This window comes from Coenobita brevimanus, chromosome 112, assembly GCF_032717465.1.
Source record: "Coenobita brevimanus isolate Jiangsu-jjx chromosome 112, ASM3271746v2, whole genome shotgun sequence".
Taxonomy (NCBI): Eukaryota; Metazoa; Arthropoda; class Malacostraca; order Decapoda; family Coenobitidae; genus Coenobita; species Coenobita brevimanus.
Window position 1 is genome coordinate 9754326 of NC_137065.1, and position 25452 is coordinate 9779777.

The window sequence follows — 25452 nt, forward strand, 5'->3', positions numbered from 1 at the left end:
AATGGACTCATTTGTTTAGTGCACACCAAATCACCAGGCGTCCATCTAATTACATAGTTGCCGTCAGACGTAGTAAAAGATTTCCTGCTCTACAACAAACCATTACCCAAATATCATAAGACCAAAATTTTGCCAGAAAACACACACACACACACACACACACACACACACACACACACACACACACACAATCTGTTACCAATCTGTTGAGCTACCATGATAGAGTAACAGAAACATTACAGGAAAGAGAAAGATGGGTGGACAGTATCTATTTAGATTTCAAGAAAGCATTTGACAGAGTACCACACCGAAGACTTTTATGGAAACTGTACCATCAAGGAGGAATACGAGGCAACCTGTATTGTTGAATGCAAGATTTTCTCAAAAAAAGGGAAATGAGAACGGTACTAAGGGGAAATTACTCATCATGGAGGGAAGTGACTAGCGGAGTTCCACAGGGCTCAGTGCTGGCACCAATTATGTTTTTAGTGTATATAAATGACACAGATAGCAACATTGGAAATGAAAGCTACCTAAATATGTTTGCTGGTGATGCAAAAACTCAAAGGAGAATTACTAACGCAGACTCTTGTAAAGAGCTACAAGAAGACATAAATAAACTTCACGAATGGAGTAATACATGGCAAATGGAATATAATGTGGACATGTGTCATGTATTCAAGTTTGGTAAAAGTGGAAAAAGACCTGACTGGGATTATAAGTTAGGTAATAAATCTCTACACATATCAGAAAGAGAGAAGGACCTAGGTGTGATTATCAATAACAGACTATCTCCGGCTGACCACATCAGTGAGAAGGTATGGAGCATGTATACACTGCTTGCAAATATGAGAATAGCATTCACATACATAAATGAAGACATGCTAAGGAAGATAATAACATCATTCATCAGACCAACCCTGGAGTATGCGTCAGTAGTCAAGAGCCCTCATCTCAAAAAACACATAGATAAGATTGAAAAAGTTCAAAGGGCTGCTACAACATGGGTACCAAGCTTAAGAGATCTAAGCTACAAAGAAACACTAGACAAACTGAATCTACCTACACTACAGGAAGGAAGGAAAAGAGGAGACATGACTATGCTATATAAATACACATCAGGGAAGAAGAAAATAGACATAAATGATTACATAACCTATGGGGATGCATCAACAAGAGGACACTGCAAAAAAAAATGCATATAAAGAGAGGCGATAAAGATGTAAGAAAATTTAGTTTCCCAAATAGCGCAACTGATCAATGGAATGCACTACCGAATGAAATAGTGTGTGCCAAAACAATCCATAAATTTAAGGATATGTAAGATAAAAATGGTTTAAGACACGGAACAGTACGAGCTTGACTTATTCCTGTAAAGATATAATTAGGTAAGAACAATTAGGTAATGTAAGAACAAACCCGCGGCCACAAACTACTCTGAGGACCGTAGATTTTATTTTGTTTTTTGACTAGACCTTTGACAGATTACAGTCAGAATGAACTTTCTTCTTTCTTGCCTAACTTTTAACTCTTCCAACAACTTTGGCTTAACTCAGTTCTGCAGTGTTTGAGTTGACTTTGTCCACTGACCTTGACCTTAAACTATCCCTCTGACTGGACCTCTGACTTATTTTTGAAAATCGAAAATCTTTATCCTCCTTTTAATGTGAGGTCTTCCACAGAGTTGAGTCAAAATCAGATAAAAGTTGTTTAAGTTAACCTTGACTATTGACTTATTGTTCTCAAAAACTATAGGTCAACCTTTACATGATCCTCAACTCATCCACAAAGTTTGATCAAAATCAAATTAAATGTGGTTTAATTATTTAGGTTAAACACAGACATATTGGTCGAAATTTGACCTTGCCTTGTGACCAAAACCTTTGACTGAATTTGTAAATATGTTTGACTGAAATCAGATCAGAATTATCTGGGTTGGCCTTGCCTTGAAACTTTCCAATTAGACCTTTTCCTATGAGCTTGACCTTTGACTAATTGTTCTTAAAATCGAATAATTTTATTCCTGTCTTTTCCTCGAACGTTCTGAAAAGCTTAGTGTAAAATGGATAAAAAATTTACAATGACTGCCCTCTGACCTGGACTTTTGACCTGTTGTTCTGAAAAGGGGGCTGGGCCACTTTCTTTGACCCTCTGTCGCTCCACCAAGTTTAAAATCCATTTAAAACTATCTGATATATTTTTAACAGTAACACACACAGTTCGACCTTTGACCTCATCTTGCCACCTTGACCTTCCACCAACTGTTCTTAAAATTGAATCAGTTCATTGTTTCCTTACCGTTAGCTCTTCCCCCAAATTGGGTCAGAATTGGATAATAACGGCTTAACCTGAAATTGCTGGGTCAGCGTTTGACCCAGCTATGTGACCCTGACCTTTGACTCATTGTTTTAACCCCTTAAGTCCTAATCGCATCAATTGATGCGATTTGAGTTTTATGTCAAAATGCCTAATTGCATCAATTGAACACGGCCTGTAAAAAACTGCCGAGCGCTTGCTCCACCCTGATTATGACATACATGGCTTCAGGTCAATGAGATCTCGCCCCTGATGTTGCGTGAGGGGGATCGGACCAACCCGGGCGGTGAGGGGGGGGGGACCTCCCTCTCAGCCGCCTCCATGCCACCCTTTACTCCACTCCCTCACGCCCTCTTTGTCCCCCATCACTCTCTCACCGCTCCAGGCAACTGCATATCTTCTCCCACAGCAACCTGCTTCCCTTCCCACCCTCTCTTGCCCCTCCTCCTTCCCTGCTAACCTCGTCCCCCCCCAACCCCACCCCATCTCTCCCTCCTTGTCCCTCACTACCCTTCCAACCTCCAACAGGCCCCCGAGTGTCAGGCCTGATGAACTTACCTGTTTCATATTATTTCTACTTCTTCCCATAATTTTTACACGTCAGTCTGTTCATTTCTCACTTCGTACCTACCAGTTTCTGTACGTACGTAGTTGGAGAATGCTGTATGTTGTGCTACATACGACGCATCTTATTATTTTTTTCCTTCTCCCTAGCTGCCCAGCTTAGCACCTCTGAGTAGTGTCCGGCTGTGTTAGTTTTCGAAAGACTATGAGGCCTTGTAGGGCCGCTTCCCGCACCTGTTTCATCTCCCCACACATACAAACACATCTGTTTTCATAGCTGGTGTGATAAATTCCAATGAAATGGAGAGTTTCCACAAGAGAATTTGGTTGTTGCCGAAACTGTATTGATAAGTGTGATGACGTGTAATGATAATGTGATTATTGTAATGGTGTGATAAATGTGTAACGAGAAGTTGGGACAGTAAAAAGAGAAATCGGAAACAAATTACTGCTTTTTTCCCCTTGCTTATGCATGCATTTATTGCATTATTCAACTTTATTTTGATGTCCTTGATGGTTATAAATATTTATATGCGTCTGTGTTAGTTTTGGAATGACTATGAGGCCTTGTAGGGCTACTCCCCACACCTGTTTTATCTCCCCACACCTACATACACACCTGTTTTTATGGCTGGTATGACAAATCCCATTGAAATGGAGGGTTTCCACAAGAGCATTTGGTTGTTGCCAAAATTTTTCTCCTCAAATACCACCAAGGCCTTGTAGGCCTACTCCTCACACTAGTTATCTCCCCACACCTACATACACACCTGTTTTCATGGTAGATGTTACAGAACACACTGAAGTGCGAAAAGCTGGTTATTTCCAACCCTCGTGCCTTTGGGCCTACTCTCCACAGCCTACTTTATCTCCTCACCGCCTAGTAATCTCCCCACACCTACGTAAACCTGTTTTCATGGCTGGTGTGACAAAACAATTTGAAATTACCTGTTTGAATGAGAAAAATAGGTAGTTATCAAAATTTTCATGTTATCGATTGTTATCGATTGGGGAGGCGGTGGCTCAATCGGTAGAGAGATGGCCTGCAGTCCTAACGGACCCGGGTTCAAATCTTCGCTGGGGCAGGGAACAGTTTAAGGATTTGAATTTCGTTAAATCAGGCTTTACTGATCTACCAGGTGACCCGCCGACATGTCATAAAAATACCCCCGCTAATACCAATACACCAGTCCTGTATGAGGCAGCCCTAGCATGTATTCAATATGGACGGTGGGTGTTAGAGCCGAAGTGGTGACATGTACAGGTGTATGGTATGTAGGAGGACTGCTGGGCCTTGATAGCAGGCTGTGAAGCCTATGCCCAGAGTCGGACACATGAAAAAAAAAAAAACTTTTTTTTTTTAACTTTGACGCTCGATTGTGCGGTAACCATTAGGCCTATGTGGGTATGGATTGCGTTGTCAGGTGTGTAAATTCTTCCTTTTTAGCCAGCACATAGTAAATTTGCCCTTGGTGAAAGTCGCCAAAACACCCCCGAATTGCGATTGTGGGAGGTACCCTGCCTGAAACAATTGCGGTCTTAAGGGGTTAAAGAATAACAGATTTCCCCAAGAGCTATCCCTAAACACTTCCACTAAACTTTGTTAAACTGTGATGAATCTTTTTTGTTACTTTGGTACACACACACACACACACACACACACACACACACACACACACACACACACACACACACACACACACACACACACACACACACACACACGTGTTTCTTTTCCAGTGATTTATATCTTATCGAACTACAATAGCACCAACTGTAAGGAAATGCCGAGAACCCAGGCCCCGCGCAAGGCACCGCCAAGCCTGTGTACGGACTTGCCAACCTCCATGACAGGGTTCATTGTGGGTTGCAGTGAAATTAATGATAAACAAAATCAACTCCATATGACTTTGACCTTCAACCCATTGACCTACCTGACCTAATTAGTTCATCGTCCCTTCTTACTGTATCACTGACAGAAGTTTGGTCGAAATCCGTCAGGGGGTTTAGGAGGAACTGAGAAACCTGCACTTTACACAGGGAAAATCACCCAATATAGTACCATTATGCCGGGAATCGAACCCGGTGTCATATGCACGGAGTGACTTTATGCTGTAAGTTACCGTTCCCTTCTCTGTTAAGCCTAAATTAACCAAACCTAACCAATCCTTAACCTAACCTTATCCTAGATCAACCTAACCTAAATAAATCTAAATTAAACTAATCTTAATTCACGAAATGACTAATTTCATAATCTGCCTGTAACATACATATATATCTTTATTTATATATATCCATATATCGACCTATAGTTACTTACAGGTCGATAAGACATCCAACTATCTTCCTGGCACATGTATTTCATACAGTGTTGTTGATAAATGGCACAAAATTTGGGATAACATGCAGATACTTTCAAAATAGAAGCCAAACGGCCACTCGGCGCATGCGCAGTGAGCGGAACAGTAACTTCCAGCATAAGTCACGCCGTGCATATGACACCGGGACTCTCAACTGAGAGCCAGGCAGCACTCCACTACCCCACGACCAGGTAAAAGTTATCTCACATTGTCATAATCTTGTAGCCAATGTCTCTCCACCCCCACTGTGGGCCTCAAGAGGGTGAGACAACCCCCTGGCACTCGGCCAAGTAGATGCTTTTAATCTATCCCAAGCACTTATGGTAAGTCAGAATGAAGACTGTTGCCTGGCTCTCAACTGAGAGTCCCGGGTTCGATTCCCGGCATCATAGTAATATATTGGGGGGGGGGGGGAAGGTTCAGGAGATATTGTGCCCACAAGGATAAAATAAGCCGACACCATATAGCCTTGGCCTTTGACCCCTTGCCCTAGTGATCTAATCAGTTCATCATCTCCTCATACTGCATCACTGACAAAAGTTCGGTGGAAATCCGGCGATGGGTTAAGGGGATATTGCGCCCACAGTAGTGCAAGGGACGCACGGATCCACGCACGTGCGAAAGCACGCTCGGACGGACAGACCAAGCACTTAATGCCTCCTCCACCACAGGTGGGCGAAGGCATAATAATGAGCTTCTGTTTTTTACAACTGTATTCAGCATATTTTTTACCATTTTGTGCTGGAGCTGAGAGGGACGTCTTCATGTGATGGCACAGATATAACTGACCAGTTCCATTTCCCAGTTATACAAACGTCACTCAGCTACCTCTCTGTCTCCCGAAAGATAACAATGAACTGCAGAAAGAGAGCGAAATCAGCCTGCAGTCCGCCAGAATCACGACCATATAACCTTGAAACAACAATAATAATAATAATAACAACAAAAGCATTTCCCCTTTCATTCATGCCTTCTTGGTTATTGCCTCCTTCATTCCATTTCATTATCACAAAAAATTGTTCTTTTCATCCATTAATGGCCTTTATCTCTTCCTTTCTTCCTCTGCTTTTCATCATTTGCTCTTCCTTTCACCTCTCCTTTGCCTTCCTCCCATCCTTCTTACCCTGTTTGTCATCGTTTGCTCCTCATTTCTTTCTGCTTTGCCTTTTTACATCTATGCATCCATCTGTTTATCACTGATTCTTTCCCATTATCTTCTCTTGATCTTTTCTCACCTTGCCTCATTGTTTAAAATCCCTGTTAATACTTATATTCATCTCCTCTCCTTCACATTCAGCCCTACCAATCCACCTCATTACTTCCTTACCATTTTCATTACCCTCTTTTATTTTCTCAGCCAGCCAGACCTTCACAATATAAAGTAAATCAATTGGGCACGTCATGATGAAAAATTAGACTGGCAAGAAACAGTATCCGACCAGGCCCCAGAAAACACTTTGTAGATTTTTTCCTCCGTATAGTAACTCTCAGCCGCCAGAGTGGCCGAAGGTTGCACATCCTATGTTTTATAAGTAAACCCGGCAGAGTACGTGGTGTGATATTCATAGCATCCGCACTGTAAAACTGTGTAGCCCAAAAGACTTAATGGATTTTGTGCACCAGGAAATGAGAGGACAGGGTAGTGAGGAAGAAGTGAAGCAGTTACTGCTGGTATGTGCAGAGAAGAGATAATGAGACGAGGAAGAATGAGTTAAAGTGTTTCCTGTGAAACTAAGTTGTTCGATATATATTCATTAGTCCCTTAATTATAAAAGTCTCCTCTAAAATCATTAATATCATCTGGGGGTAACAAGAATAAACCAGTAGAGTACGTTACCTTGTTGGTGCTGGAAATAGACGTCTTCATGTGATAACACTGATTAAGTTACTTCTCTGTCTCCCGAAATGAGGGATAGTGAACAGACAGAAGGACAACTTACATCTAAAGCCCACCGGGTTCACATTTCAGATGAGTCTGAGATCACAACATGAACGACGACAATGTTACCTGACTCAGTAAGCTTATACCCGCAGTCAGTCATTCACAAACACAAGAACAGGTGCGCCTCAGTTGCTTAGTATTTTTGCGAACAATATTATAGTTTAGGTTCGCTTTATAACGATAAATAACGAGACAATGATCAGTGAAGTTGGGCATCCTTTGGTGCGATCTTTTTATCCAAACTTTTCTGAATATTACGAAAGATTTTCATATTACTTCGACGTAAAGGTTAATGTGTGTGTGTGTGTGTGTGTGTGTGTGTGTGTGTGTGTGTGTGTGTGTGTGTGTGTGTGTGTGTGTAAAGAAATATATTGGCAGGGAAGCACTGATTTAATGCTACCTTCACGTGACTCCAAACTGAGTGGTAAACCACTTGGTTTACTGCGTTGGATGAAAACCGCTTAAATAAATGGACGCCTGGTGGTCTTGTGGGTTAAAGTGTTCTAACCAGACGGGGCTTAAATGGGTATACATCTGAGGGTGGTTGGGGTTTATTCTTCACATAATATTACTCAGATGAGAGTGACTCGTCAATCTCACCTTAAGTAACCCCGGACCTCCATGCTCCTGATGAGGCAATAAAGGATTGGATTACAGGTATAGATAGTAATGGTATAACTTTTTTATGCTGGTGGCCAGTATTTCTTTTACTTCATCATCATCATCATCATCATCATCATCATCATCATCATCATCGTCATTATTTTACCTTTACAGAAAGTAGAATTGCTCTTCCAGTTTTCTACTCTCTTTTCCTTTGTTTCTAGCTCCAACCTCAATAAATCTTTAGATGAAACTGGGTAAAATTAATGATGATAGTGGTGATTATGATGATGGAAAAGAATTGTTAATAGCAAGTTTGGCCACGTGGACAGGATGGAGAGCGAGAGACTAACGAGAAGAGTGTATGTGAGTGAGGTGAAGGGAGGAAGAGGGAGGAGAATGAGGAAGCCGAGGATGAGATGGAGAGATGGAGTGGAGAGGTATATGAGAGAGGGGTGTGTGAACTGTGAGTTCAGTGAAATGGCGGGGGACAGGGCGACATGGAGGCGATATGTTTCTGGCCACCCCTTAAGAGATTAAGGTGTCTGGCAATAGATAGATTGAAGTCTACATCTCATGAAATAAGTAAAATTTATGTTATTATTGTGAAAACTTTCCTTCATATACATTTTTAACATTTTTTGTGGTTGCATCCATTCAGCTTACAGAAAAATGTAAGTACAATAAGGAAGAAAATATTTCATCATAGGAAATGGTTTAATAGTATGTCAGTAATGGAAAAGTGTCTATGGCATATATCCCCCACATCCCTTTTATACATGTGGCCGCTGCATCCATTCACCACGCTGGCAAATGTTGCCAGTTCCCCATAGGTCTAGAGCGAGGCAGAAATGTATTGAAATACGTATTTCTTTTCAGACTACGGTGAACTGGACTGTGCATCTACTCACATGTTTCTGTATTGCTTCCACATTGTTTGTACTACCCGTTGGTGATGGATTATTTTATCCTCAATAAATCGTTCACTGAACCCGTATTGCAATAAATTCACTTTTTCCACTTGAATTTAGTTTAAATTGTTAAGAATGTCAGTATAGGAAAGATGAGTACTCTTCAGATTGTTTCATTATCCATATGAGCGAAGTTGAAGTGGACGAACTATAGTAGAGGAAATGTAAGCCCACACAAAAGTAATTTCTGTACCATTTGTACAATAAGCATTGATATATTTTTGACCTAACAACAGCGAATGCAGTAAGTTTACTCTGTGCGACTCCGTTACCAAAACATCCTTCTATCAGGAGACTATGCTTTCTTGTTACACGTCATTTTTCACTCAGTTATGGTGATGAAATGCTTGGTACGTGTATGGGTGAAGGAAAAAGTACATACAAAGCATTCTCATACATAACTCAAGCTTACGACAGCTGATAAACATGGCCCGAGGTCACTCTCTAGTATCAGATTCTTGACATGGGAGAGCCTCAAGCTCTGCTTGTCTTTCATCTCATTTATGTTGTTCAACTTCTTATCGCCTACCTTTAGCAAGGCAAGGCGATATAGTAGTGTGTGTGTGTGTGTGTGTGTGTGTGTGTGTGTGTGTGTGTGTGTGTGTGTGTGTGTGTTGCCAAAATATCTCGAACAGTTGTAAACGAATTTTCACCGATCATCTGGTGAGGATTTGATCAAAGATGACCAAATACCAGCCGCCATAGATATGTTTTTATATGGATTGGCTTCTTGTGAAACGCGGTGACCGAATTCCGTAAAGTTTTGCGATTTTCTTTACATTTGGTTTGTAGGTTGCATTTACAATACCTCAGCCAACAACATATTGTGGCGGGCGAGCAGCATTCGGACCCCAAATGTTTTTGTTTTTCTTTCTTCCTGTTAACATTCTCTCACTTTGATACCCGTCCTCTCTCTCTCTCTCTCTCTCTCTCTCTCTCTCTCTCTCTCTCTCTCTCTTTCTCTGATGTAACGTTTCCTCCCATTCTCCCATTCTGTTTTTTGTTCCCGTTTCCTCTTCTCTGTTTATGCCCCATCCCACATTCCCCCCGCCTTTCCATCAACGCCCTTCTCTTCCACTTTAATCTCTGCCTTGTCTATCCATTTTCTTCCTCTGTCTTTTTGCACCGTTCGCTATCCCCATTTTTTCCTCTTCAGTTTGCTTTACATAATCCTTGGAGATGTTGCTCGTCCATACCTCGAAACACACACACACACACACACACACACACACACACACACACACACACACACACACACACACACACACACATTTTATTATTCACCCTCACCTGAGTCAGCTCGTCCGGGGTTAGTTGGAATAAAATGAAAAAAAAAAAGACTCACGACCATGAAAAAGAGCTAAACACGTTAATAAACTATTCAGATCTGTTACTTTTCATCCTCAGTCTCCTCTCGTCACATACAGACACAAGTGACGCTGCAGTTCAGTACTTGAGGACTTGCGAGTGAAAGTAAGCGATCGGAAAACAAAGAGAACGGATTGATTAGGAGTGAGAGATAGTATTGACGAAAAGGCATGGGGCAGAATGCAATATAATAATGACATCAGAGAAATTACCAAAATGCCGGGAATCGAACCCAGGACTCTTAGGTGAAAGCCAGGCAGCATACCACTACTCCACGACCAGGTAAAAGTTGATTTTCGTTGTCACAATCTTGTAACCACCGTCCCTCCGCCCCCCACTGTGACAACGAGATTTAACTTTTACCTGGTCGTGGTGTAGTGGTATGCTGCCTGGCTCTCACCTGAGAGTCTTGGGTTCGATACCCGGCATATTGGTAATTTCTCTGATGATTTTTCCTGTGTAAAAATACAGGTTCTCTCTTCATTCTGACTTGCCGTAAGTGTTTGGGATAGATTAAAAGCATCTACTTGCCCGAGTGCCAGAGGGTTAACTCACCCTCTTCAGGCCCACAGTGGGGAGGGGGAGGGACGTTGGTTACAAGATTGTGACAACGAGAGTTAACTTTTATTTGGTCGTGGTGTAGTGGTATGCTGCCTGGCTCTCACCTGAGAGTCCTGGGTTCGATTTCCGGCATATTGGTATTTTCTCTGGTGATTTTTCCTGTGTAAAAATACAGGTTCTCTCTTCATAGTAATGACAATTTTATTTGTAATACGATTATTTACATAATCACTAAAAGATACTGTAAGGAATGGTACAGTTGAAAAGAAAGAGAAACAAAACAAGGAGGCTGCTTGGGAGAGAATGATAAGAAAATAAAGGATAACGAAACGTCATCATCATCATCATCATCATCCCAACCTTAAACTCTCGTAACAGATGGAGTAAAATATGATCCATAAGCAAAACTTGAGACAACATAAGCGTAGGAGAGGTGAATCACGCAATGATTTACTCATCACTGAAGCCTTCAGAATCCTCAGGAACAAAGCCATCCGCCCATATTTTTGGTATTTTCCAGTTACATAATTGTAGCAACTGTAATATAATTCCAGTAACGCAAGGTAACGCAAGTGTCTGTAGTTATATAACTGTAGCAACTGTGACATAATTGTAGTAATGCTATCGTTTGTAGTTACATAATTGCAGGAAAAGTAACATACTATCAGTAATGCAAGGCAATGCAAGCGTATGTAGTTACATAATTGTAGCAACTGTAACATAATTGTAATAATCACAAGTGTGGTCATTGTAGCTATATAACTGACACATATGTATAAAATTAAAACAATAATAGTGATACAATCATATTATGAATCAGTCATAGATGTATTGGCGTAGTTACGTTCCACAGTTTACATGAGACACCATGGGTGTATTAGCTTAGCTATGTGAGACACCATAGGTGTATGTCACGAGTTGGTGCGATCATATATTTAAATAAACTCTTGACATTAAAATTTGTTGGGAAACCGCAAATTCTAGTGGAATCCCAGTATGTATCACTCAGTCAACCGCCACGTATTCACCCGATCGGGAGTGTTTTCAGAACCATTTTTCACTGTTTCATAAGTGATCATCTTTGTGTGCGACATTAGAACCTCCGCTGAATGATTTGTTATGGGTGTGTTTCGCTCATTCTAGACGTTAGCAAGTGCGGCTCGACATTTGCCTCTCTCTCACGATTTGAACTCAGTCAAGATTTGAGCGCTGTGGAAGTAGGTTAGCATCGTGTGTGGCAGCGTCCTTCCTCAGCCGACGCCCAGTTCCCGTCACCGCCGTTGTCCAATTCCTGAATTTCCACCTAGCGTGATTTCGCGAGAGGCTCAGCGTGTGCAGTGTCCTTCCTCAGCAACGACGCCCAGTCATCTGCTTAGTCCACTCTCTGACCAGTATTTCTTTTTGTTTTCCTAGGTTTAAGAGTTTAGCTTTTGAGTGAGCGAGTGAGTGTGATCTCCTTATTTTGAATTCATTTTGAAACATGTAACATAAATTTATCTCATGTAATCAATAAATTTACAGTTCTTTTCTCTTGAGCTTAATGTAATGTAAACTCATGTTTTATTTCTCCACAAGCTTATTTCACTTATAGCTCCTAGTTTGCATAAACGGTTTGCATTTATTCATAACTTGTACTTAGGCCAGTCCTTTTGTATTAAGCTTAAAATCCGTTGTGCAACCAGGAGTTATTGCACCAGCAAGAACCTGCTTATCATTAATAGAATTAGTTATTGATTGTCAGGGGTGGAGTCACTTTCTCCAGAGGCCAACAGTACTAATAACAGCACGTGTGAATAATTAGTCTGCTGTGTAATGTTGAGAAAGTTCATAAATTCTCGTCCTTAGAGAATCGGCGAAGTAAGCTGGGATAAAGTAATCATTGCTTGATTTTCACAAGTCAATTCTTTGTCCCTGCTCTTAAATATTATTGAATATTATTCCTTAATTTAGCATATGCCCAAAAATCCCGTGACATCTGGCGACCTCATTCCAGGATATTAACTCCTAGCTCTAGACCTATTCACGAGATAATACTCACTCGCTCATACTTAGGTATTTATCATTAAAGTCTATAGGCACTATCTTACTGGTGATCACTGATTCAGTTCTATTACTTTACATAATAGTTTTCACAGGCAGTTGTTTGTTTAATTTTCTTTCTTTACCAGTTTAATTAGATAAAACTGGTCACCACAAACCTGTGCCTATATTCTTTATTCTCGATTATTGGTATCTTTCTCTGCAAAATTGCAGTCAGTACTGAGTCTCTAGTTCACCTAGATTGAGTCAGCATCATGACTAACGTCTATGTACAGGAAGCTTAAGATATGGGGCTTACTGACCCCAAGAAAATAAAGGACTATGTCCTCTCTCGGTTTAATTACGAGCAGCAACACGAGAATGATGCTCGTGAAGAGCGTCGAATTCAGTGTGAGGAACGCGAAAAAGAGCGCGAACACGAGTGAAAACAACGCGAACTCGAGTTAGAACATGAGCAAGAACAGCGTAAGGAACGAGAGAGAGAAAGAGAACACTAACGTGCCGAGTGAGAAGCATGCAAAAAACATGAATTTGAAATGTTGAAGCTCAAGCGAGATTCCTTGGCTTTAGACACATCTGGTACAGCTGGCCCAAGCTCCACAAGCTCTATCCCTGCACATATTATGGCGACCCCATACATCAAGCTTCCTCCATACAAGGAAGGCAAGCGAATCGAGCCATACATAGCTCGTTTTGAAGACATAGCTCAACTGTACCAGCTTGATGATGCAGCTAAGCGGCTTCAGTTTCTTAGCCTGTTTGAGGGCCCTGCCCTCGATATTCTCCACAGAATTCGTGGAGACAATCTCACGTATGAGATGATGAAGGCCGCACTTGTCAAAGCATATGGTCTCACAGTTGACGACACCAAGAGTCAGTCCATGAGGGCACGTTTACAGGAAAAAGAGACTGCCGTTCAGTTTCTTGACCGCCTTACTGCTTGCTTAGGCGAGTGGATGGAGAAAGATGAAACTCCTTCCACGTGTGAGGAGATAATCGACCTTATGCTGCGCATGCAGCTAGAAAAGTCGTGGCCTACCGAACGTATGGCTCAGCTTAAGATCTGCCAGGTAAAGGATGCCAGCCAAATGGTGGAGAAAGCTGACGCATTCTTCACTGCATACGGGTATCAAACTAGTAAGCAGCATAGCTGGAACAGGAAAGCTGATAAATCTGGGAAACTGTCACTGAAACTCAGCAACAAGACCGTTTTCAGAATAATGGCCAAGGTCCAAAACCGCAGAAAAAGGACCAGGGGCGGAACACTCAGAAACCTGAGTGGAAGCGGTACGACAAGCAGAACCCTAACCAGCAGCAGTACCGGTATTTCAAGCAGCAGCAGGGCAAGGACAAACCACGTAACCCTTAGTCAGGACAATCGACTTTAGTGTATCGGAGGCAGGATGCAAATGCAGCCCTTATGCCACAACAAGCGTACAGTGGTGCCAACCCCACCAGTACAGGTACTTCACAGTTCACTAGTTCCCCAGTGACAGTGAACCCTCCTCCACAGGTGGTCAATGCTCCAGCTCCTCAGATGGTAAGCACAACACATCAGGTATCAAGTTCTCAGGGCGCCAAATTGGCTGCATCGTTTGTTCTGCAGTCTCACCAATGATTGGCTGCTACCTCCTCAGACCCTTCCACCAGAAACACTGCTTTTCTTGTTCAGCCAGGGTTTGTGGGAGGTGTTTCTGTAAATGTCCTGAGAGATAACTGTTCCTCAGGTTGCTCCGTCAAGCAAAATTTAGTTCGGCCCGACGAGTACACGGGTAAGCAGATCCAAGTTAGACTTATTGATGGATCAGTGAGATTGTTCCCTGAGGCACGTATCCAGGTGGCATCTCCTTTCTACACTGGCTTGACAGCTGCTGTTGTCATGCCAGACCCCTTGTTTGACCTCATTATCGGCAACATACAGGGCGTCAAAAACAGTTGCTCTATAGATATTGCTACTCAGACTTCGGCTGTTGCAGTAACAGGAGCCATGGCCAAGGCTCCCAATCGTGTCACCCCGTTGACCGTCGCAACGCCGCAAGATTTGATTTGTAGTCAAGATGTTGTCCAAGAACAACAGTCTGACCCAACACTTGCATCAGTGTGTAAGAAGCTGGAGGGTAATGTGATTAAGTATTCATGGGGAGTCCTTCGCAAGTGAGGACGGCTATACCGTGAGTCACAAACACCCCAGGGCGAGGTTTGACTGCAGTTCGTCGTTCCAGCGAAGTATCACCTGGCAGTGTTTGAACTGGGTCATTCTTCAGTCATGGGAGGTCACATGGGCCAAAAGAAAACCTCTGACCGCATCCATGCTGACTTTTTCTGGCCAGGAATGGGACAGGAAATAAAAAGGCTTATGCGTTCCTGCGACGTGTGTCAGTGTACCACTGCCCGGGGACGTGTCTGTCCTGCATCATTGAAACCAATGCCTGCAATCTCTGAACCGTTCGAGAGAGTAGCAGTTGACATTGTTGGGCCAATCTCCCCTAGGGCAAGTGACAGATCAAGGTATATCCTCACTACTGTTGATTTCAGCACATGGTGGCCTGAAGCCACGGCCCTTAAGAATATAGAGGCCGTCATTGTTGTTGAGGCATTGATCGAAGTGTTCTGTCACGTAGGTATCCCCAAAGAGGTCTTAAGCGGCCGGAGTTCGCAGTTCACCTCTGCAATGATGAACGAAGCATTCAGGTTGTTGTCCATCCGAGGCCTGCAAACTACGTCTTATCATCCCATGTGTAATGGGCTGTGTGAGAGGTTCAATGGGACTCTCAAGAAGATGTTAAAGCACATGGCCGCCGAACAGCCAAAGGAATGGCCGCGGTTCATTGCTCCTATTCTGTTTGCTTATCGAGAAGCCCCACAGCACTCCTTGAAGTTCTCACCCTTTGAACTGGTGTATGGAAGGTCGGTCCGTGGACCACTTCAAGTCCTTCGCGAGTTATGGGACGATGAAGAACCCGATCCTGAAGTCAAGACCACCTACACCTACGTCCTTGATCTAGCTGACCACCTCCAGTTGACATGCGAGTTAGCTAAGAAAGAATTGATCAAGGCGCGCGGAGTTCAAAAAGCCTATTATGATAAGAAGGCAAAACTTCGGAAGTTTAGTCCAGGCGATAAGTGTTTGGTGTTACTCCCCACTGCCCAGAACAAGTTGTTGGCGCAGTGGAAGGGTCCATTTGATGTAGTTGAGCGCATTTCAGACCTCAACTACATAATTCAGATGGGGAATCTTCGCAAAAGGTTCCACATTAACATGTTGAAGGCTTATCATGAGTCAAACCCCGAGGAGACTGGCCTACGAGTAGCTGATGATAGTGACCAGCCTCTGGAAGAAACCTGGGCAGCCGCGGTGATCCCAACTGATGACCATGATGACGAGCCCTTAACCGCTCAGTCCCGTCAGGAAGAGACTGTCGGAGATGTTTTACTTAACGCTGACTTAGCATTAGATGATCAGAATGCTATAAGGTCACTGCTCTGTCAGTATGCTGATGTCTTCTCTGACCAGCCTAGACTTGCAAAGGTTGATTGTCACAAGACTGAGTTGACCAGCGATACTCCCGTAAAGGTTAAGCCATATCCGATTCCCATGCGACTACTGGGCGCAGTAGACAACGAAATTGCTGACATGGAGATTTCAGGTATTATTGAAAAGTCCTCATCTCCTTACTGCAGTCCAATGGTAGTACTCCGCAAGAAGGATGGTGGAGTCAGGATTTGTGGCGACTATAGGAGGCTCAATGCAATCACCATAGTGAATGCTGAGCCGATGGGTGACCACACTGCCATCTTCTCCAAGCTGGCAGAGTCACGATATTTCACAAAGCTCGATTTGGAGAAGGGATTCTTTCAGATTCCCCTTCACCCTGAGAGCCATCAGTTCACTGCCTTTGCTACTCCTAGGGGGTTGTATCAGTATAAAGTCCTCCCATTTGGACTTACCAATACCCCAGCAGTATTCAATCGTGCCATGAGACAAGTGCTCCATGGTATCGTAGGAGTAGAGATGTTCGTTGATGACGTCCTCGTTCATTCTGCCACGTTGGAGGAGCACCTCAGACTCTTGGAAATTGTCTTCAGTAGACTCCAGAGTTTCAACATGACTGTGAAGCCTAGCAAATACAAAATTGCTCACAGTGAGGTGGAGTTCCTCTGAGATATTGTTGGTAACAACCGCTGCAGGTGTCAGGGTGACAAGATCAGGAAGGTTAGAGAAGCCCCGAGACCCGTGACCAAGAAACAGGTTAGGGCATTCCTTGGCCTAGTGGGGTATTATAGGAGTTTTATCCCCAACTTTGTTCTCATTGCCCAACCGTTGTCCGAGGTGCTACAGAAATATGCTCCAAACATCATTGAATGAGAAGTGCAAGAGAGATCTTTTACCACCCTTAAGAATATGTTGTGCAAGGAGCCTATCTTGCAGTTGCCTGATTCCAAAAAACCTTTCATACTGTGCACTGATGCTTCACAAGATGGAGCAGGTGCCGTATTGATGCAGGAATCGGAAGGTGGAATCTTCCCAGTGGCATACCACAGCTGTAAGCTTAAACTCGCCGAGAGGAATTACAGTACTGTTGAGAAGGAACTCTTGGCCGTGGTTGATGGTGTTAAGAAATATTATTATTATTAACCATTCACTCTGGAAACTGATCATATGCCACTCACTAGTCTCAGCACGACCAAGACGGCTAATGCAAGATTGACACGCTGGACACTGTATTTACAGCAGTTTAACCTTGTTGTGAGATACATCAAGGGAAGTGACAATGTAGTTGCAGACCTGATGTCTCGCCTGCTAACTGATGACTAACATGGGCAACTGTTCTATGCTGGGTTCCGTAAGATAGGCGCCCTCAGAGATTTGAGTAATCCAAGGACCAGCCTGGTTCCCAGTTAAAAGTGTACCAGTAATTGTTGACGTCTTGCCCGTTGGTCCCACAGGACACGTTACGTCCAGGACCTGTATATAAATGTATACCATAAGTTAAGGGGGAAGTTTGAGAACCTCGCAGAGACAGTCTGAGGCTGTGTATGAATTACCTTGTGGAACATCTCGAGCTGTGGGCCTCTCTGAGGATTCCCGGAGAATGCACATTAGCCACATGAGTTTTCACACCCATGGTGGGTGTTAAAACGTGACCTGCCCGAGATTGCATAGCGATTCTCAGCTTCCTGTCATTAATCATAAGTGTAGTGTTAGGTTAACCAGTAAATTGCTTGTTCTAAGATATTTGTGAATTCAAGAACTGGCACATTTCCTGGTTAATAATGTTATGTTAACTAATAAACTGCTTGTTCTAAGAAATTTGTGAATTCAAGAACTGGCACGTTTCCTAGTTAATTAAGCGTTAACCAGTAAACTACAAGGGTTCTAAGAGATTTGTAAATCCAAAGACTACGTCTCCTGGTTAATTATAACATAAGAACTGATTGCTAGGGAGAGAGAGAAATGACACTTTTGATGTTCCACCTTGATTCCTTTTGCAGGTGCAGCTGGCGGATGCAGAATTGCTGTGCAGAACAGCTGATCATCCCTGACGCATGCTGCCGCCTCTTCTCTTCTGCCTCATCGTCATCATTTACTATAAATTTCTATTACATGATTTTACACGTAGGTACAGTTGCACCACAACTGTCACACCTACACCATGTATTACATACATCACCTACATAACAGTTAGTTGTTAATGTAAATGTAGTGAACTTTTTACTCAGTTTGACCTGAGTACAGGATTTTTCACCGTCGTCACGGAGTTTTTCCCTCAAGCTTGTTTCTATTAACGTAAATACGAGGTTTTTTCACTCACTGGCGACTACGACTTTCTCCTGTAGCAGGATAGCACACACACACCACAGTGTGAATCTTGTGTGACTGAGTAGGATATATATGTATGTATATTGAAATTATTTTTTCCTGAGAAAAAAAAAATCATTTTTGATGGGGCGTAATGTCACGAGTTGGTGCGATCATATATTTAAATAAACTCGTGACATTAAACTTTGGTGGGAAAACGTTAATTCTAGTGGAATCCCAGTATGTAACACTCAGTCAACCGCCACGTATTCACCCGATCGGGAGTGTTTTCAGAACCATTTATCACTGTTTCATAAGTGATCGTCTTTATGTGCGACATTCGCACCTCTGCTGAGTGATTTGTTATGGGCGTGTTTCGCTTATTCTAGCCATTAGCAAGTGCGGCTCGACACTTGCCTCTCTCTCACGATTTGAACTCAGTCAGGATTTGAGCGCTGTGGAAGCAGGTTAGCAGAGTGTGTGGCAACGTCCTTCCTCAGCCGATGCCCAGTTCCCGCCACCGCCATTGTCCAGTTCCTGAATTCCCACCTAGTGTGATTTTGCGAGAGGCTCAGCATGTGCAGCGTCCTTCCTCAGCAACGACGCCCAGTCATCCACTTAGTCCACTCTCTGACCAGTATTTCTTTTTGTTTTCCTAGGTTCAAGAGTTTAGCTTTTGAGTGAGCGAGTGAGTGCGATCTCCTTATTTTGAATTCATTTTGAAACATGTGACGTAAATTTATCTCATTGTAATCAATAAATTTACAGTTCTTTTCTCTTGAGCTTAATGTAATGTAAACTCGTGTTTTATTTCTCCACAAGCTTATTTCACTTATAGCTCCTAGTTTGCATAAACGTTTTGCATTTATTCATAACTGGTACTTAGGCCAGTCCTTTTGTATTAAGCTTAAAATCCATTGTGCAACCAGGAGTTAATTGCACCAGCAAGAACCTGCTTATCATTAATAGCATTAGTTATTGATTGTCAGGGGTGGAGTCACTTTCTCCAGAGGCCAACAGTACTAATAAACAGCACGTGTGAATAATTAGTCTCTGCTGTGTACTGTTGAGAAAGTTTATAAATTCTCGTCCTTAGAGAATCGGCGAAGTATGCCGCAATAAGGTAATCATTGCTTGATTTTTACAAGTCAATTCTTTGTCCCTGCTCTTAAGTATTATTGAATATTATTCCTTAATTTAGCATATGCCCAAAAATCCCGTGACAGTGTATTTGCTTAGTTATGTGAGACCCCACAAGTGTATTATCTTAGTTATGTTGCACAGTTTATTTGAGACACCATGGGTGTATTAGCTTAGTTATATGAGACACCACAGGTGTATTAGCTTAGTTATGAGACACCACAGGTGTATTAGCTTAGTTATGTTGCACAGTTTATTTGAGACACCATGGGTGTATTGACTTAGTTATGTCGCACAGTTTGTTTGAGACACCATGGGCGCATTAACTTAGTTATGTGAGACACCACAGGTGTATTAGTTATGTGAGACACCATAGGTGTATTAGCTTAGTTATGCTGCACAGTTTGAATTAAGATGACATTGTATGTAATCGACATTTTGTTATTTTACATAAAATTAGATAAATAATGTTTACAATATATTCAGTACTCAGTTTCGTTTGTACCACACATTTTCATACTATAGTCCTCCAAAGGTTGTGAAGTCAACTTGATAGGTTTGCTCATTTTAAAATTCATATTTAGGTATTGGTTGCAAGTACTAAAGCGTGTGGTTGAAGTAGAGCACACTGTTGCTAGCTCCATTTTTGTTAGTCATTTTCACTTGATTTTCCTTGTCACTGTAATGTGAAGGATGCATGTGTACTTATTTTTTAATTTTCTGGTCTTACTTGATTTTCATATATATGTATTATAAGTTGGTGTAAGGATCTTGTCTACCACTGTTTATATATGTAAGGTTGCATATAAATGAATAGTACTGTTAAACTAATAGAGTAAATGTTCGACTCACTGATATTAACTGTAGTGGGAATACTGGCTACGGTGCTGCTGCTGTTGATAGTGATAATGGCTAAAGGGTGTTGGTATTGTGGTAGGTCAGGGTCCTGGTATGACTGTGTTAGCACTCCGTGTCATCATATCCGGGGTCACGACACATGCTTGCTTCCTCTTGGTGGTGATGATGGTGGTGGGGAATAGAGGTGGTGGTCGTTGTGGGGAGGTGGGGGAAATACAGCAGTGTTGGGCTTTACTCAGGTGACACTTCACTCACTTTCGTTGTTTCATCTTCTTGTACGTTTGATTTTCTTTACTTGTTGAGATTAACTTGCAGGCTTGTAGTGTTTTTGATATACTTAGTTTATCACTGCTACTGATTCTCGCAGCTCGTGGAGTTGCAGTTCAGGTGGTTAGAAGCGAGTCTTATTTGTCTGTTTAATTTGCTGATTGTTGCTTATAGAGGAGTCGCAGATTGCTGTGACTGAGACATTAATCAGCTTCTTTTACAGCTCGTCACCACTCTCAGTAAAGGTGGTGAGGTAGATATCGTAGTATAAACTCGTAAGGGGTAGCTTGATTGTGGTTCGTTTTCGCCGCTAGCCACCAGTCTAAGTAGACGTAGCCGAAGGGTGTAATTCTGATTCGATAGCGTGGTCTTATCGTACTTGGTTCGTTATTACCGCTGCCACTAGTCTAAGTATTTCTATACAGAAGGTTATTTGGTTGAATCGTCGATGGGAGAGTCGCTGGGAAAGAGTAATTGTGAGGCGTATAGAAGTCAGTGTAGGCCTTCTCTGTTCCGTTATTCTCTTCGTATTTTAAGTGGAATGATGAAATAGGCAGATTTGGGTCGGTGGAGTTTATCGTGAGACACTTGAATAAAATTCAAGAGCTTGGCGTGACCCGTATAGCCTATGTTTAGCAGCAGTTTGTGCTAGCTTCTGTCCTTATACTTTATTTTCACTCTCCTACTCCTTATCTCCTGCCTTCACCCCGACTGTGTTCTCGGGCCTTCTGAAACACACAACTCTGAGTAAAGTACGGATGAAGGTCTTGGAAAAGGTGAAAAAGGAGTAGCTCAGAAAATAGAGGATGAAATGCAAATGCGTTATCTCTATTTTTGAAAGTGTTTAATTGTCTGCGTGTTTGCCTTCTGTGGAAATTAAGGGAGAACTACTGCATATAATGTGTTCCAAAGGGATCTCACAGGAGTAACTTTCAACCGGAAAGTTATTGGTGAGATTTAAAGTTGCTAATTGGTGCATCTGTGGGCCAAATTAGAATTAATTAGGTAGGCATATCAGTATTATCACAATAGGTCTAATGGGTCTGCAGAGGGGTTGGATGGGGAGGTGAACAAAGTGGGTGGGTGGGTGTGTTGGGGCAGGGCTGGGCAGTGTGGAATGGTTATTAGTTAGGCAGCATGGGTAGGTCGGTAGGTGAGAGGGTGGGAAAGCGATTGAGAGAGTGGAAGGGTGGGTGTGAGGATGGGCAGGGTTGGTGGGTGGGTAGGTGGGAAGAGTGGATGGGTGGGTGTGGTAGAATGGAGCAGCAAGGATGGGTGAATGGGTGGGCAGAATGGGTGTTTAAATGTGAGTAGGTGGGAAGGGTGGGATGTGTTTGGGGGAATGGGTGGGTAGTGCGAAAATGAGTGCGTGGTTGGAATAGGTCCATGGAGAAAAGGCTCAATGAGTGGATAAAGTGGTACCTTAAGGGGGTCTCCTCCCACGAGGGGAGGGGGCCCTCCCAGGGTCCTAGGGAATCTCGGTATTAACAGTCATAATTTTCACCTGGGCGACGGAGGGGACCTTTGCTAGTGAAACTTCAAGTCAAAGATGAAGAAGAAAGTGAAATGGGTAGGACAAAAACAAATAAAAGAAAGAGCTGACACAGAGAGGGAAATGAATGTGGGAAATCTGAGGGTCAAAATAAAGAAACAAGAGAAGGGAGTGGGAGGAACAATCATAGGAGAGCTTATCAAAAAGAGACGCTGTGTAGGAGATTCAAGACTGTCAAATCTCTCCAGTTTGCAAATAAACAACACAGACCATTCACGTGTCTGGCAGGATTTAGGTGCTCTATTTCCCCACAGTTTTTCCCTTCAAGTTACTGTCAAATCCCTCCGTTTTAATTAACGCTTCAAATCAAGCGACATATCAATGTCAATATTGCTATTATAAACGATTATTTTTCATTTTAGGGGATCTGTCTTTGGTGAAGAGGGTAATAAGGCTGCACTTTACCTCTCCAGAGCGTAACGTCCCTCATTTGATGAATAAAATCGTCTGGTGGTAGCAACAGCAATCCATTTAAATCTTCACTCTGCTCTTTCCCCTTGTAATCCTTAAGAATCTTTCATGGTAGGTGGTGACGCCTACCATCCATTCACCCGATATAGTGCCGCCTCCTGGTAAATCTAGACTTCAGTTTCATGCCAGGTGGTTTCCTGTAAACCAGAAAACATTTGCTATGCTGGGTGATTATCATACAACCAAATAAAACCTGGTTACGGAACTCCCGCCGGATTAAGCTCGTAAGCTTTTTTATGTGAAGGGTTGGGGTTGGTTGAAGCTTATTGGTCCTATAATGTCACTCTTGGACGGGAGAGGCTGGCTAGCCTCACCTTAAATACTGGGACTGAGTAATCTACCCAGGGATTCTTCTACGCTACAGATGAGGCAAACAAGAAATGGATGATGGATAGATCAATGAATTTTTCTACGTTGTTCATCACGTAAGAGATTCTGCTCATTGTTTAATTAACATCAATTAGCGAGTTGAGGGTTACTAATAAAGTGATGTTGAAGGGGAAAAATATATGGAGTAGCCTGAATGGAAAAGGTATGTTTTGTGTCCGAAACTCAAGGATATACATGGAAGTATATATAAGAGCTTGAAGAGCAAAACTATCCCAATTAAGTAAATATAAGAGCCTGAAGAGCAAAACTATCCTATTGAAGTGAATATAAGAGACCGAAGAACAAAATTATTCCAGTTAAGTAAATATAAGAGTCTAAAGAACAAAATTATCCCAGTTAAGTAAATATAAGAGACTGCAGAGCAAAACTATTCTAATTAAGTAAAAAAATAAAAGCCCGAAGAGCAAAATTATCCCAATTAAGTAAATATAAGAGACTGAAGAACAAAACTATCCCACTTAAGTAAATATAAGAGACTGCAGAACAAAACTATCCCACTTAAGTAAATATAAGAGACTGAAGAGCAAAATTATCCCAGTTAAGTAAATATAAGAGGCTGAAGAGCAAAACTATCCCAGTTAAGTAATTATAAGAGGCTGAAGAGCAATATTATACCAATTGAGTAATTATAAGAGGCTGAAGAAGAGTTGAAAGCAATTTTGGCCTGGCTACAACAAGACCATGAGAAAGCCATATTGAGACTGCAACAGGAATCAACGAACTCATTTCAACAGAAATTAACTGAAGTAACAAGGAGCCTCGAATTTACTCAAAACCAACTCCAGAACTTAGAAGCCAAACTTGTTTGTGAGGTAGCTGAGAAGCGAGACATCATATCACAAGTGAAACAGCTGACTCAAGACAATAAGTTGAAATAACAACACAGTGAGGTTTTGCAACATCTAGAGTATCTCGATCACCAAGGGCGACGGAACAACCTACGCTTCTTTGATGCAAACGAAGAGCCTGGTGAAACATGGGAGCAGAGTCAACACAAGGTACAATCTATTCTCAAAAAACACCTGAACATCAGCGCAAATTTCGAGAGTTCATAGAGTCGGAAAATTTTCCAAGAAACATCCCCGTGATCTTGTTGCCAGATTCTCTCAACTTCCCGATCGTGACCAAGTGCTCCGAAACCGGAGGAAACTAATGGGCACAGATATTTATGTCAATAAGGACCTGTGCCCTGGATCGATGGAAGCTCGCCGTTCACAGATGCCAGCATACCATGAGGAGAGGTAACAAGGCAAATTTGCATTCTATAATTATCGCATCCTTGTAATTCGTGAGCGACCTCAAAATAACAGACCTTCTCATGCTGTACCATCCATGCCTGAACAACCGAACCCTGTCTCATCCCACCACTCAACAACACCTGGGACACCAATACCACGTACACCACCACCACCCTCCAGACAACAATAGAACCCAGTCTCACCCCATCGCTCAACAGCAGCAGCACCCAGGACTCCTGCACAACCTCAGTGTACCCCACCTCCACCACCACGTACTGACACCCTTCAGAACTTTCCATCTCTCCCACCACCATCATCTATAATGACAGCAAACAGTGACAAGACAAGGGCATCAACGATTGACGTCGGGAGGACTGGTCAAACGCGTCAGGAGGACCAGCTGGGGGCTGTCGGAGGGGTCGCCAGCTGGCCAGCCTCTCAGCCCAAGGCAAGACAAAGCCGAAGTAGGACAGATGTACATAAAACTTAAATATAGTAAGAATTGTCTGCTTTTCTGCTATGGAGCTCTTTTTATAAACTAATATTAATCTTCCGTTTCATTATATAAATGATGTTGAGTTGATTTCACTTCTTAACAATGATTCTACTGATGATTCCCCATATGATTTAGCTAAACTCTATTGACTATAACAGCGATAACCATACTTCGGCTTATGACCTCGATAACTTTATGTTGAACTTGTGTGATGTCAGTTAGCCAGTCTCTGAATATATATTTTGTGATTCATACTTAAATCATAAATACAATCATTTGAGTGAAACATTTTCCCTTGTGTGCTATAGTATAAGAAGCTTACCATTGCACTATCATGAATTTTTCTATCAGTGGCTCGATCCTACCAGGTACCGATTTGACATTATAGGTCTCTCTGAGACAATATTATCTGATAACATTGAGCACTTATATAAAATTCCTGCCTATACTCTTCGCAAATAACTGCTCACGAAGCAGCGGCGGGGTTGCCCTCTATGTAAGGCAGAATTATTCAG